Source organism: Lagenorhynchus albirostris, chromosome 2, assembly GCF_949774975.1.
Source record: "Lagenorhynchus albirostris chromosome 2, mLagAlb1.1, whole genome shotgun sequence".
Classification (NCBI taxonomy): Eukaryota; Metazoa; Chordata; class Mammalia; order Artiodactyla; family Delphinidae; genus Lagenorhynchus; species Lagenorhynchus albirostris.
Window position 1 is genome coordinate 56,096,093 of NC_083096.1, and position 12,707 is coordinate 56,108,799.

General features: G+C 38.2%; 1 long non-coding RNA gene across 1 annotated transcript; it reads left to right on the forward strand.

Annotated features, from left to right (window-relative positions):
- The first annotated feature begins 7,481 nt into the window (after positions 1-7,481).
- Positions 7,482-12,308, forward strand: LOC132515834 (uncharacterized). Its single transcript, XR_009539199.1, has 3 exons — positions 7,482-7,559; positions 8,648-8,844; positions 12,109-12,308. It is a non-coding gene; the product is annotated as an uncharacterized LOC132515834 (long non-coding RNA).
- Positions 12,309-12,707: the final 399 nt, after the last annotated feature.

Consider the following 12,707-nt stretch of genomic DNA (forward strand, 5'->3'; position numbering starts at 1 on the left):
GGATAAATCCCACTTGATCATGGTGTATGATCCTTTTAATGTGTTTTTGGATTCTTTTGCAAGTATTTTGTTGAGAATTTTTGTGTCTATGTTCATCAGAGATATTGGTCTGTTATTTTCTTTTGTGTGATATCATTGTCTGGTTTTGGTATCAGGGTGATGTTGGCCTTGTAGAATGAGCTTGGGAGTATTCCTTCCTCTGTAGTTTTTTGGAAGAGTTTGAGAAGGATGGGTATTAGCTCTTTTCTAAATTTAATAGAATTCACCTGTGAAGCCATCTGGTCCTGGACTTTTCTTTGTTGGAAGATTTTTAATTACCCTTTCAATTTCATTACTTGTGATTGGTCTATTTATATTTTCTAATTCTTCGTGGTTCATTTTTTTTTTCTATACAGTTTTTTTTGTGATTCATTCTTGAAGGTTGAACGTTTCTAAGAATTCGTCCATTTCTTCCAGGTTGTCCATTTTATTGGTGTATAGTTGCTTGTATTAGTCTCTTATGATCCTTTGTATTTCTGCAGTGTCAGTTGTAATGTCTCCTTTTTCTCTTTTAATTTTTTTTTTTTTTTTTTGCGATACGTGGGCCTCTCACTGTTGTGGCCTCTCCCGTTGTGGAGCACAGGCTCCAGACACACAGGCTCAGCAGCCATGGCTCACAGGCCCAGCTGCTCCGCGGCATGTGGGATCTTCCCGGACAGGGGCACGAACCCGTGTTCCCTGCATCGGCAGGCAGACTCTCAACCACTGCGCCACCAGGGAAGCCCTCTTCTAATTTTATTGATTTGAGTCCTCTCCCTTTTTTCCTTGATGAGTCTGGCTAAAGTTTTATCAATTTTGTTTATCTTTGCAAAGAACCAGCTTTTAGTTTCATTGATTTTTCCTATTGTTTTCTTCATTTCTATTTCACTTATTTCTGCTCTGATTTTATAGTTTTTTTTTTCTTCTACTTAGTTGGGTTTTGTTTGTTCTTCATTCTCTAGTTGCTTTAGGTGTAAGGTTAGGTTGTTTGAGATATTTCTTGTTTCTTGTTGTAGGATTGCATTGCTATAAATTTCCTCCTTAGGATTGCTTTTGCTGCATCTCATAGGTTTTGGGTTGTGTTTTTGTTGTCATTTATTTCTATGTATTTTTTGACATCCTCTTTGATTTCTTCAGTGATCTCTTGGTTATTTAGTAGCATATTGTTTAGCCTCCACGTGTTTGTGTTCTTTTACTTTTTTCCTGTAATTGATTTCTAATCTCATAGCATTGTGGGCAGAAAAGATGCTTGATATGATTCCAATTTTCTTAAATTTACCGATGCTTGATTTGTGACGCAAGATGTGATCTATCCTGGAGAATGTTCCGTGTACACTTGAGAAGAAAGTGTATTCTGTTGCTTTCAGATGGAATGTCTTATAAATATCAATTAAGTCTATCTGGTCTAATGTATCATTTATAACTTGTGTTTCCTTATTTATTTTCTGTCTGGATGATCTGTCCATTGGTGTAAGTGCGGTGTTAATATCCCCCACTATTATTGTGTTACTGTCAATTTTCCCTCCTTTTTATGGCTGTTAGCATTTGCCTATGTATTGAGGTGCTCCTATGTCAGATGCATAAATATTTATAATTGTTATGTCTTCTTCTTGGATCGATCCCTTGATCATTATGTAGTATCCTTCCTTGTCTCTTGTAACAGTCTTTATTTTAAAGTCTAATTTATCTGATATGAGTATTGCTATGCTAGCCATTTGCATGGAATACCTTCTTCCATCCCCTCCCTTTCAGTCTGTGTGTGTCTCTGGATTTGAAGTTGGTCTCTTGTAGACAGCATATATACAGGTCTTGTTTTTGTATCCATTCAGCCAGGATGTGTCTTTTGGTTAGAGCATTTAATCCATTTACATTTAAGGTACTTATTGATATGTTTGTCCCTATTACCATTTTCTTTATTGTTTTGGGTTTGTTTTGTAGGTCTTTTTCTTCTTCTTCTCCTGTGTCTCCTCCCTAAAGAAGTTCCTTTAGCATTTGTTGTAAAGCTGGTTTGGTGGTGCTGAATTCTCTTAGCTTTTGCTTGTCTGTAAAGCTTTTCATTTCTCCATTGAAGGTGAATGAGATCCTTTCTGGGTGGAGTAGTCTTAGTTGTAGGTTTTTCCCTTTCATTACTTTAAATATATCCTGACACTCGCTTCTGCCCGGCAGAGTTTCTGCCGAAAAATCAGCTGATAACCTTATGGGAATTCCCTTGTATATTATTGTTTTGCTTTTCCCTTGCTGCTTTTAATATTTTTTCTTTGAATTTAATTTTTGTTAGTTTGATTAATATGTGTCTCATTATGTTTCTTCTTGGGTTTACCCTCTATGGGACTCTTTGTGCTTCCTGGACTTGGATGGCTATTTCCTTTCCCATGTTAGGGAAGTTTTCAACTATAATCTCTTCAAATGTTTTCTCAGACCCTTTCTCTTTCTCTTCTTCGTCTGGAACCCCTATAATTTGAATGTTGGTGCATTTAATGTTGTCCCAGAAGTCTCTGAGACTGTCCTCATTTCTTTTCATTCTTTTTTCTTTTTTCTGTTCCTTGGCAGTTATTTCCACCATTCTGTCTTCCAGCTTACTCATTGATTCTTCTGTCTTAGTTATTCTGTTATTGATTCCTTCTAGTGTATTTTTCATTTCAGTTATTTTGATGTTCATCACTGTTTGTTTGTTCTTTAGTTCTTCTAGGTCCTTGTTAAACATATCTTGTATTTTCTTGATCCGTGCCTCCATTCTATTTCCAAGATTTTGGATCATCTTTACTGTCATTATTCTGTATTCTTTTTCAGGTAGCTTGCCTATTTCCTCTTCATTAATTTTGTCTTATAGGTTTTTACCTTGTTCCTTCATCTATAACATTTTTTTGTCATCTCTTTTTTATTTGATGTGTTGGGCTGTGTTCCTGTCTTGCTGGTTGTTTGGCCTGAGACAGCCAGCACTGGAGTTTTCAGGTGGTTGGGTGGAGCTGGGTGTTGGTGCCAAGAGGAGGACCTCTGGGGGACCTCACACCAATTAATATTCTCTGGGAGCTGAAGTTCTCTGTTAATTCAGCGGCTTGGACTTGGTGCTCCCACCACAGGAGCTCAGTCCTGACCCCCGGCCTGGGAACCAAGACCCTGCAAGCTGCAACAAAAACAAAAATAAAAGTCAAAAAAGCAACAGACAGAAAAGAGTAAAACAATAATAAAGAATAAAAAATTCAATTTAAAAATATAAAATATGTTAGAAATAATAAAAATGAAACAACAGCAAAACAAAATGGAACCCTGACAGCAAAAAAAAAGTAAAAAATAAAATAAATAAAAATTAAAAAAAGAAAATTCCCTTGTTCCTCCTCTATCAGTGTCCTTGCATCCATGGTGAGCTACGGGCTACCACCGCCTCCCCAGTAGGGCTCCAAGACTTCTAGGTAGGTCTCTGGATCTGCTGTGTCAGCCCCATCTCTGTGTGTGTTCCTCTCACCAGTGTCTGTTCCTGGAGCTGGCCCAGAGCACATGTGCTCTTGGAGGCCAGCTGGGGTGCAGCACTCCACAAGTGTGCCTGCAGGGGCTGGTGCAGCTGAAGGAGGCCTTGGAGGGTGCCGCGCTTGGCCCACCTGGACCCGTATGGCCAGAGGAGGCCCTCTCAGGGGTAGTGTACAGGCTGCCAGAACCTGTGCTGCCAGAGGAGGATTGGCAGAGGTGGAGCTTGGGCCTGGGACCCACGCAGCTGGAAGAGGCCTTTGTCGGGGTGGGGCTCAGGCCCAGGACCTGCTTGGCTGGAGGGGGCCCCAGGGGGGTGGGGTTTCAGGCCTGGGGCCCCAGCAGGCTTGCCGGGGCCCCAGTGGGCAAGGGAGGTGCTGGACATGTTCCCCTCTGATCCCCTGATCCCCTGAAGGTCCCTCTCCATCCTTGCCGGTCCCCTTGCCATGAGGGACCCCCAGGGGGTGGGGGGTTCAGACCTAGGACCCCAGCAGAGTTGCTAGGGCCTGAGTAGGTGGGGGAGACACTGGCTGCACTGCCCTCTGATCCCCCAATTCCCTGAAAGTCTCTCCCCATCCCCTTATCCCTGCACTGTAGGTGGGCCCCTCTGAGTGTGGGAACCTCTCCCTCCCCAGCCCCAATTAAGGGGCGCCAGTCCCACCCCGCCTCCGCTTTTCTTCCCTTCCTCCTTCCCTCCCACATCCTACCTGGTTGTGTGGGGATTCCTCCCACCCCCTTAAGTGTCTGAGGAACCCCACCAGTGCCTAGTAGGTGCCCTAGTTGTGAGGAGATGTGAACTCCGCATCTTCCTACTCTACCATCTTGACTCTGCCCCCTCTCTGACTGTTTCTTTTTAAATTTTCTAGTTTCTTATTAAAACTCTCACCGTGTTCATCTATTCTTTTCCCTAATTTAGTTAGCATTCTTATTACTAATGCTTTGAATTCTTTATCTAGTAAATTATTTATTTCTGTTTCATTAGTTGTTGTTCAGGGGTTTTCTCATGCTCTCTCAGTTGAGACAAATTCTTCTGTCTCCTCATTTTGCTTAGGTAAAACAGTTACCTATAGCTGTCTTGAAACAGTGTCCTTACATTGGAGTGTCCCTGTACAATCTGTGTGGTCCTGGTGGCTTTGGTGAGAAAGCTAGATTTGATGTGAACGCAAGTCACATCTTTCCTCATGATGTGCTGGCAGCTATCCACTCAATAGGAGGTGGGGCTGGAGAAGGAGGGGCTAGGGCTGGAGTCAGGTGTGAGGTAGGGATTTCCCTCTGCTCAGTGGCTGTCACTGCTCTGTTAGGGCTGGGGTCAGGTTCCAAGTTGCTGGAACAGAAGCTTGAGGGTTGGGTCCAAGCATGTGCTCTTACCCCTTCCAGCACTGGCATCCTCTGCCCCAGTGGGGAGCAGAGCTGAAGCATGAGGGGCTGGTGTGGGTATTCAGCAAGGGTTGGGGCATGAAGTGTGGTGGTCTGGCCACCATCAGAGACCTGTTCTGCCTCTTATAGGCCACCTGTACAATTGCCAATAATTGCTGTTTCCCTCCCTGTTCAGATGCTGCTTAGGGTTTGAGCCACCACAAGGAACACTCTGCTTTTGGTAGTGGAGGAAACCTGTATAGCTACTAAATGACAAGACAGATGAATATTACAGGCATAATGTTGAGCAAAAGAAGCCAGGAACCAAAAAGTACCTACTGTATGATTCCATTTATATTAAGCTCAATAAAGGAAAAATTAATCAACGGTGATAGAAGTCAGAATAGTGATTACCTTTGGGGGTATACTGACTGGGAGGGAGTCATCTGAAGTGGTGCAACTATTGTATGTTATGATCTGTTGGTGAATATTCATGTTGAGTTATGCAATTAAAATTTGTACTCTTTACTATACATACCTTAATAAAAAAGATAAAAGCAAATTCAAGTAAAAGTAATGGCATATAAAAGAAAGAAAGAAAGAGAGAAAGAGAGAAAGAGAAAGAAAGAAAAGAAAGAAAGAAAGAAATCAAGCACTATGTAAATGCTCGAAGACACAGGATATTTCTAGGCAGTCTATATGTCTGTTCATAACTGCTGCAGTCTGAATTGAACGTTTGTGCCCCCCCGACCACAAATTTCTATGTTGAAAACCTAATGCCCAAGATGATAGTATTAGAAGATGGGGGCCTTTTGGAATTGATTAAGTCATGAGGGCCCAGCCTTCATAAATGGGTTTAGTGCCCTTATGAAAGAGGCCTTGGAGAGCTGGCTTGCTCCTTCCACCATGTGAGGATACGACGGTATGTCTGCAACCTGGGAGTGGGCCCTCATCTAACCAGGCTGGCACCCTGATCTCAGGCTTTGAGTCTCCAGCACTATAAGCAATAAAATTCTGTTGTTTATAAGCTGCCCAGTCTATGGTATTTTGTTATAGCAGCCTAAATGAACTAAGATGGTAACCATACCTGGATAGGCCCATTAACCTTGTATGTTACAGAAGTAAAAAAGGATTTGTTTGAAAAACTTAGATTCACAATATGAAATTTAAAAATTATGTATATTTAGTAGTACCTTAATAAGTAAAGGTAACAACAATGAAAATTATTCGTGAAAGTTGATATAAACTCCCAATTTTCTCTCTCTGAATGTCTGGGAAGAACTGTCTTCAATGTGGTTAGGGAAATAATCTCCAGCCTGGTCTGATTTAATCTACCGTCCTTTTTTCCTTTGCCTCATTTGGTGTCTGCTGATTCTGTTTTCCTGCCATGTTTTAACTGTTTCCTACCGTGGATGTTGCAGATGTCTGATCTTGTATTCTAGCCTTATCTCCATTCTCTGCTTATAAATGTTGCTCTCTGCAACAAGCCCTGTACAATGCAAGTGTCCTGTTGCTTCTCCTCTAGTCTTTCCAAAGTGTGCCTTCTAAATTCATTCATTCATTTAACAAAAAGTCAATGTGTTTATACTTTGTGGACAGGGTTTTTAAAAAGATTTTTCAGGTCCCATGTCATTTCACATTTATTAAGATGTCTTCATAACCCATATAAACTTTTTTTGGCTATAAAATTTTTGAAAGGATTTTTTTTTCTTTTTAAATAACTTAGCTGCAAATAACTCCCTTAAAATACCACTAGCTATGACTTCTTGCTGATATTGGAAAGTGATAAAATGTAACTTAAAAAGGGTTTTCAAATATAATGATATTTTATGAACACTAAATTTAAAAATTACTAATAATTGATAATCATTAATTTAATAATCAATGCTTTATTTTTAAGATTTTAACATTTGTTAATTTTACTTTCTGTGTTTATTTTTTGGAGTCAGTTAATATATTTTAGCTCTCAAAAATTTTTATAAGTCCTGGAAATGCCTGAAAGTTTTTTCACTGGTCCTGTGATGATTATAGTGCATAAAAGAAGCCTGATTGTGTACTCTTTCTACACAAGTTTTCTTTCTATGTGTTTGTTTTCTTGCGTAATTGGTGTACTCTTGGTTATGCCAATGGGAGGAGTATTTCTGAATTTCTTTTGACTGTAAGAATGAAAGCCTCCGTTGAGTTGAGACACAAATGCCTATGTTGGTTAAAGCACTAACCAACCCCCAGCCCTGCCTAAGGAACAGGATAGGGGGTGTGGCAAACAGATAAGAATAGGAATTGAGAGTAAATATTTAGAACATTATAAAGGTAATTTGGGAATGTAATTTTATTCTGTGGAATTTAATAATAAAAAGTTGGGCTTCCTTTTTTGATGTTATTTTGTTTAGTAATTTATTCTTATTACATTTTTGAAAAATCATGATGGATTGGGGAAAAAATAGTCCTCTACCATAGATGGTTTGAGAAACAGTGATGTACACTACACTTTAATATAGTAAGTTCTTGATACATGTTTGTTTCAACAAATATATAAACTAATAATCATGTAGTTTTGGCAGTAAGCTACATTATGTTTCCTTCTAGATCTGGAGTTTTCTCACTTGAAAAAGAGGTCTTCGTTAAGAAACATCTAGTGTAATCTGTGATAGTGAAGAACTTCTGAGTACAAAGTATTTTAGAGAAAATTGATACAACTTTGAAAGCTACTCAGTGATAAAACAGTAAGTTTAAATATATCTCACTGTAGAAAGTCATAAGTACCTTCTTGCCCTTGAAAATTTGCCAGAGAATCAGTTTTTGCACAAGAGTAGACTCCCTTTCATCATGTTCCTCTACAATTTAGGATATGTTCGAGTGATATATATATATATATATATATATATATATATATATATATGTATTTTGCCTCCACATATGGCTACAATGTGGTTTATTTCATGAGGTTTTCTAAATCCCCATTAGTCTTTTCCTGAAGTGGCTGTGGTTAAACACAAATAGGTGAAGAACTCCCCCATAATATTTATCTGGTATTCTTTTTTCCTTGATGACTAGACTGTTTACTCTTAAAGATAAGAATTTTACCCTATAAGAAATTTGAATTTATTTATTTAATCTTTTAAAGCACACTTTTAGGGGATTGAGATAGAGAGGGATTGAAATGCCAGATTCATTTAAAAAATCCTTTTACCATGCAGGTGACTATAACTGAATTTTCAAATATGCTAATTGACTTATCTCAGCAAGTACCTAGACTGGTTAGAGCTTTTATTTATCTAAGTATTCATAGTTTTAAATCACAACTGACGAGCACAGAGAAGACAACCATGTAAAAAAATGTGGGAAACAAGATCATCAACTTCTAATGACCTTGCTTCTGGTCTCATCCTTCATCCTTCCTATATCCCTTAATTATTAGTTACTGTTGACCACTTTTGCCATCTTTGACTCTCTCCCACTTAAGTTTCCACAGCGTTGATTCACCCTGCTGCCTACTTCTCCTCCTCTTCACTCCATTCTCCTCCCATTTAAGTGTGGGCATAGCACATGTTTGGTGCTCAGCCTTCTTCTTGATTATACCTCACTTGGAGAGTGTGGCTTTGACTATCAGATGAATGGCTCCTTGAAGGGGTTGGTATCTCCAACTGTGATGTCATTCAGCCTTTTTTCCTCTGTGTTTCTGTCTACAAATTCAGCATTACAGCACAATAGGCAGAAGTACTGCAGTGTTCTCAGTGATCAAATATTAAATAATTCAGCTAATGATTTGCTTCTTTCAACAGTGACTGAGTCTCTATTTCATACCTTCCAGGCTCTTTGCAACACACTGGAAAGAAAGTAGAGATGACAGAGAAAGAAATTGCTCTTAAGGAGCTTACATTCCAGTAATGCATGCACAGAATGAAATAAGTTCCATAACAGAAGTATGCACAATGGATGTGTCTTGAGAATACAGAATAGGAAGTTGGCTATCATCAAATGGAGGGCATTGAAGGCTGAGAAAATAATGTGAGTAGAGTCAATAACATATTATCAGCAAGGAGGGAATTTTCCCAGTTACTCCTCTTGAATTCTTGTGGTTGGACTAATACTAAAATTGACAGAAGAAAGATTAATAGAAGAAAAAGAAACAAATATTAAATTGTGTGCACAAAGGTCTCATAGAAATGGGACCTAAAAAGTGTCCAAGCAGGCAGCTTTTATATGTATGTATATATATATATTTTTTTTTTTGACAAAGAAACAGTAAATTCGAGAGAAATTAACAGGGCACAGAAACTTAGATTTGGGTACTTAATTAGTAAGAAATTTAAGCAGTGTTTGGGTGTGAATAGTAAATTAGTAAAGAGGTAACAGGTATTTTATAGAGCCTTCTTTGCCCTGAATTCCCTACCTCTGGTGATAAGGATGTCATTCTACCTCTTGGTACAGGGAGGGCACCTCTCACATCAGAGATTTATTTCCTGCTGTCAGGGAGACAGAGGGGAGGATCAGATTGTCCCTCCTGTATTGGCTATTTCTTTCTTTCTTTTTTTTAATTAAGGTGTTCAGTGATTATCTGACTTTTTATTTAAAAAGAAAGAAATGTGTAACCTTTAGTATGTGACAGTTTCAACTGGGAATGACATTAGCATATTTGGAGCACAAACAAAATCTTCTGTAGACAATGTTGGTTTATATATACAAATGAACTAGTTTTCAAAAATGTGAAGGTATTCTATTTGGAAGTTAAGGTGATAATTATTATTATTTTTAATATTTATTGGAGTATAGTTGCCTTACAATGTTGTGTTAGTTTCTACTGTACAGCAAAGTGAATCAGCCATACATATACTTATATCCCATCCTTTTTGGATTTCCTTCCCATTTAGGTCACCACAGAGCATTGAGTAGAGTTCCCTGTGCTATACAATATTTTCTCATTAGTTATGCATTTTATACATAGTATCAATAGTGTATATATATCAATCTCAATCTCCCAATTCATCCCACCCCCCCTTTCCCCCTTGGTATCCATACGTTTGTTCTCTACACCTGTGTCTCTATTCTGCTTTGTAAATAAGATCGTCTATACCAATTTTTTCAGATTCCACATGTATGTGTTAATACACGATACTTGTTTTTCTCTTTCTGACTTACTTCACTCCGTATGACAGACTCTAGGTCCAACCATGTCTCTACAAATGATCCAATTTCGTTCCTTTTTATGGCTGAGTAATATTCCACTGTATATATGTACCACATCTTCTTTATCCATTCCTCTGTTGATGTACATTTAGGTTGTTTCCATGTCCCAGCTATTGTAAATAGTGCTGCAATGAACATTGGGGTGCATGTCTCTTTTTGAGGCTATTTCTTAAGTAACTTTAATTCAAAATAATCATTATGGCATTAAGGCATATTTTGGGGATGCCTGCCCTGGGTTCCAACAATTACATCCTGAATTAGCAAGTATTCTTTTGGTTTAGTAGGCTGAGAAGTGAATCAAAATTAAGAGCTCAAGAAAGGGAAGAATTATGTAAAATGAAAATCGGTAAGCAGAGAGGCCGGTAAGTTTTAGAGTTGTTACTAAGTTTATAAAACAATAAAAATGAAAATATTATTTCTTAGAAGATATGCTAAGAACCCAAGGTAAGAAGAAATAGAATAATTTGCATTAAAAAGCTCATTAAAGGTTATGAGATAGGCAGAGGGGAGGTTGTCATATTTCACAGATGGAAATCAATATTGATTTTGATCTAGAAATAAGGGCTCAAATATATTTATTATAATATTATGTAAAGACAATAGGATAAATAGGATGTATGACTAGGAAATCACTAGAAAAGAAGAAAAAGCTAATAAAAGTCAATGCAGCAAAAGATAGAATTATAAAGAAGGGAAATAGCAAAGTGAATAAAAATAGAAAGCATACAAAATGATAGTAGTCATATCACTTAGAGTAATTAATATGAATGCTGCAAATATTCCTGTTATAAGACAAAATTCCTGGGCTGGGCCCTAATTACAAAATCTAAATATTGTTATCTACATACAACAGATACGTCTAAACCTAAATGACTAGACAGTTCAGAATAAGATGAAAAAAATAAACTGTATCATGGGAGATAAACTGATATCTTTAATGTATCAACATCCCTTACATAGAGGGGACCATTTTCTCTTCTTCCCAGAATCCCTACATAGGCCACTGAAATAGAATTTTCAACCGTATATTAGAAAATGGAAGGGAATTTCCTCCCTACATTCTGTCCTTCTCAAACTTTCAGTGAGATTGAGAGAAAGAATTAGGCATGCAGGGCTGCCACCTGCACAGGGCTGCCCATCTGTGCCAGTGGTGAGTAGAGGACTGAAACTCAGCTGCATTTTCAGGCCTTGTGCCCTGGAAGAGAGTTAGGTTTACCTGAAGGAAGGATTAATTCCAACAAGGATTTTGTGGACTCTAAACCCTGTGCAATAGGGTCTGGATCCACCTAGAGAAGGTATCTCTATCTCCAAAGTTGCCATTTGTGTTATCTGGGTACTGTGTGGACATGTGTATGTCAGCTGCTTCTGGGTTCTTTTCTCTTTTCAATCTGCCTACCGCAGAGCCAGGGTATTCTAGTCTCCTTTCCTCCGTTTGACAAGCTTAATGGGGTAGACATTGTTTCCTGAATTAAGAGGCCTATGGTTTATGCATGTACTGAGGAGAGGGACTGGTGTTAAGTCTGATTAATTCAGGAGCCAAGTTTTAGGAAGTATTAGCATTTGGCCTCTGCATTCCGCAAATTATCTTTGTCAGTAAGAAAGCTGATAGTTTGTTTTGATTTCTATATTCTGAGTCTTTGTCTGCTATTCCTCATGATTAAATTTGGGTTATGCATTCTTGGCAGGCATACTACATTAGTGATGTTTTGTCCTTCTCAATATATCAACAGTAACATAAAGGACCCAGCATAAAGTAGATAGTCACTGTATCTCACCCTATTGTTATATCTTTTATTGTGAGCAGTTTCTCAGCATTTGGGGGGAAAAAGTAGAGAATTAATTGATTTAATAAATAAAATTATATATATATATATATATAAAACTGAATCACCTTGCTGTCCACTTGAAATTAACACAATATTGTAAATTCAGCAAAAAAATAAAACTAGCTATACACACTATAAAGATAATGGTAAAGTTCATGCTAAAAATTTAAATTTTTGTATATGTAAAGTGATATTAAATAGAAAATAAAAAGCTCTATGACACGTAGAAAAAAATAAATAAACCTTTTTTCTTTTTTAGCATTTTATATGTGAGTGTGTTTGTCTTAAAGTTGATGATGAAACCTGAAACAGAAGTGAAGTTGCCTAAGACTGACCATTCCAAGAGGCAATTAATGAGATACTGTTCTCAGACCCAGTGATGATGCTTCTAGAGAACCATTTGGAGAGTTTTTCACGTGTTCCATGCAAGGACTGGCATCTGATTCACAACTACAAAATTTAAAGGTGAGAGTCAGTGGCCTGAGCTCTGTTGACTAGGAGCACAGTGAGGGAAAATGGCTCTGTCGGAATCCACCACAACTTCTAGCATCTGGTGTGACAAAGGATGTTTGAATTTCCTATGAACCCATGAGGCCCCCGAGGTAGGAATGTATTGGGTTGTTATGAGTGGAACTCCACGCAAGAGGAGTAAATCCAATGGAGGGGTGGGCCACAAAAACCAGTGGCTAAAGGGGAAGTTGTAAGAGGAGGCATAGTGTACGTCAGATGAACTGTAGGTGAGAGATCCCCAATGATGGAAGTTGTCTCTGAAAAAGCCACAAAACCACTCCAAGAAAGAAAGAATTGACATTTAGAACATCCCTCACAGAGAGAATACCTATACCAGAGTATAACTGT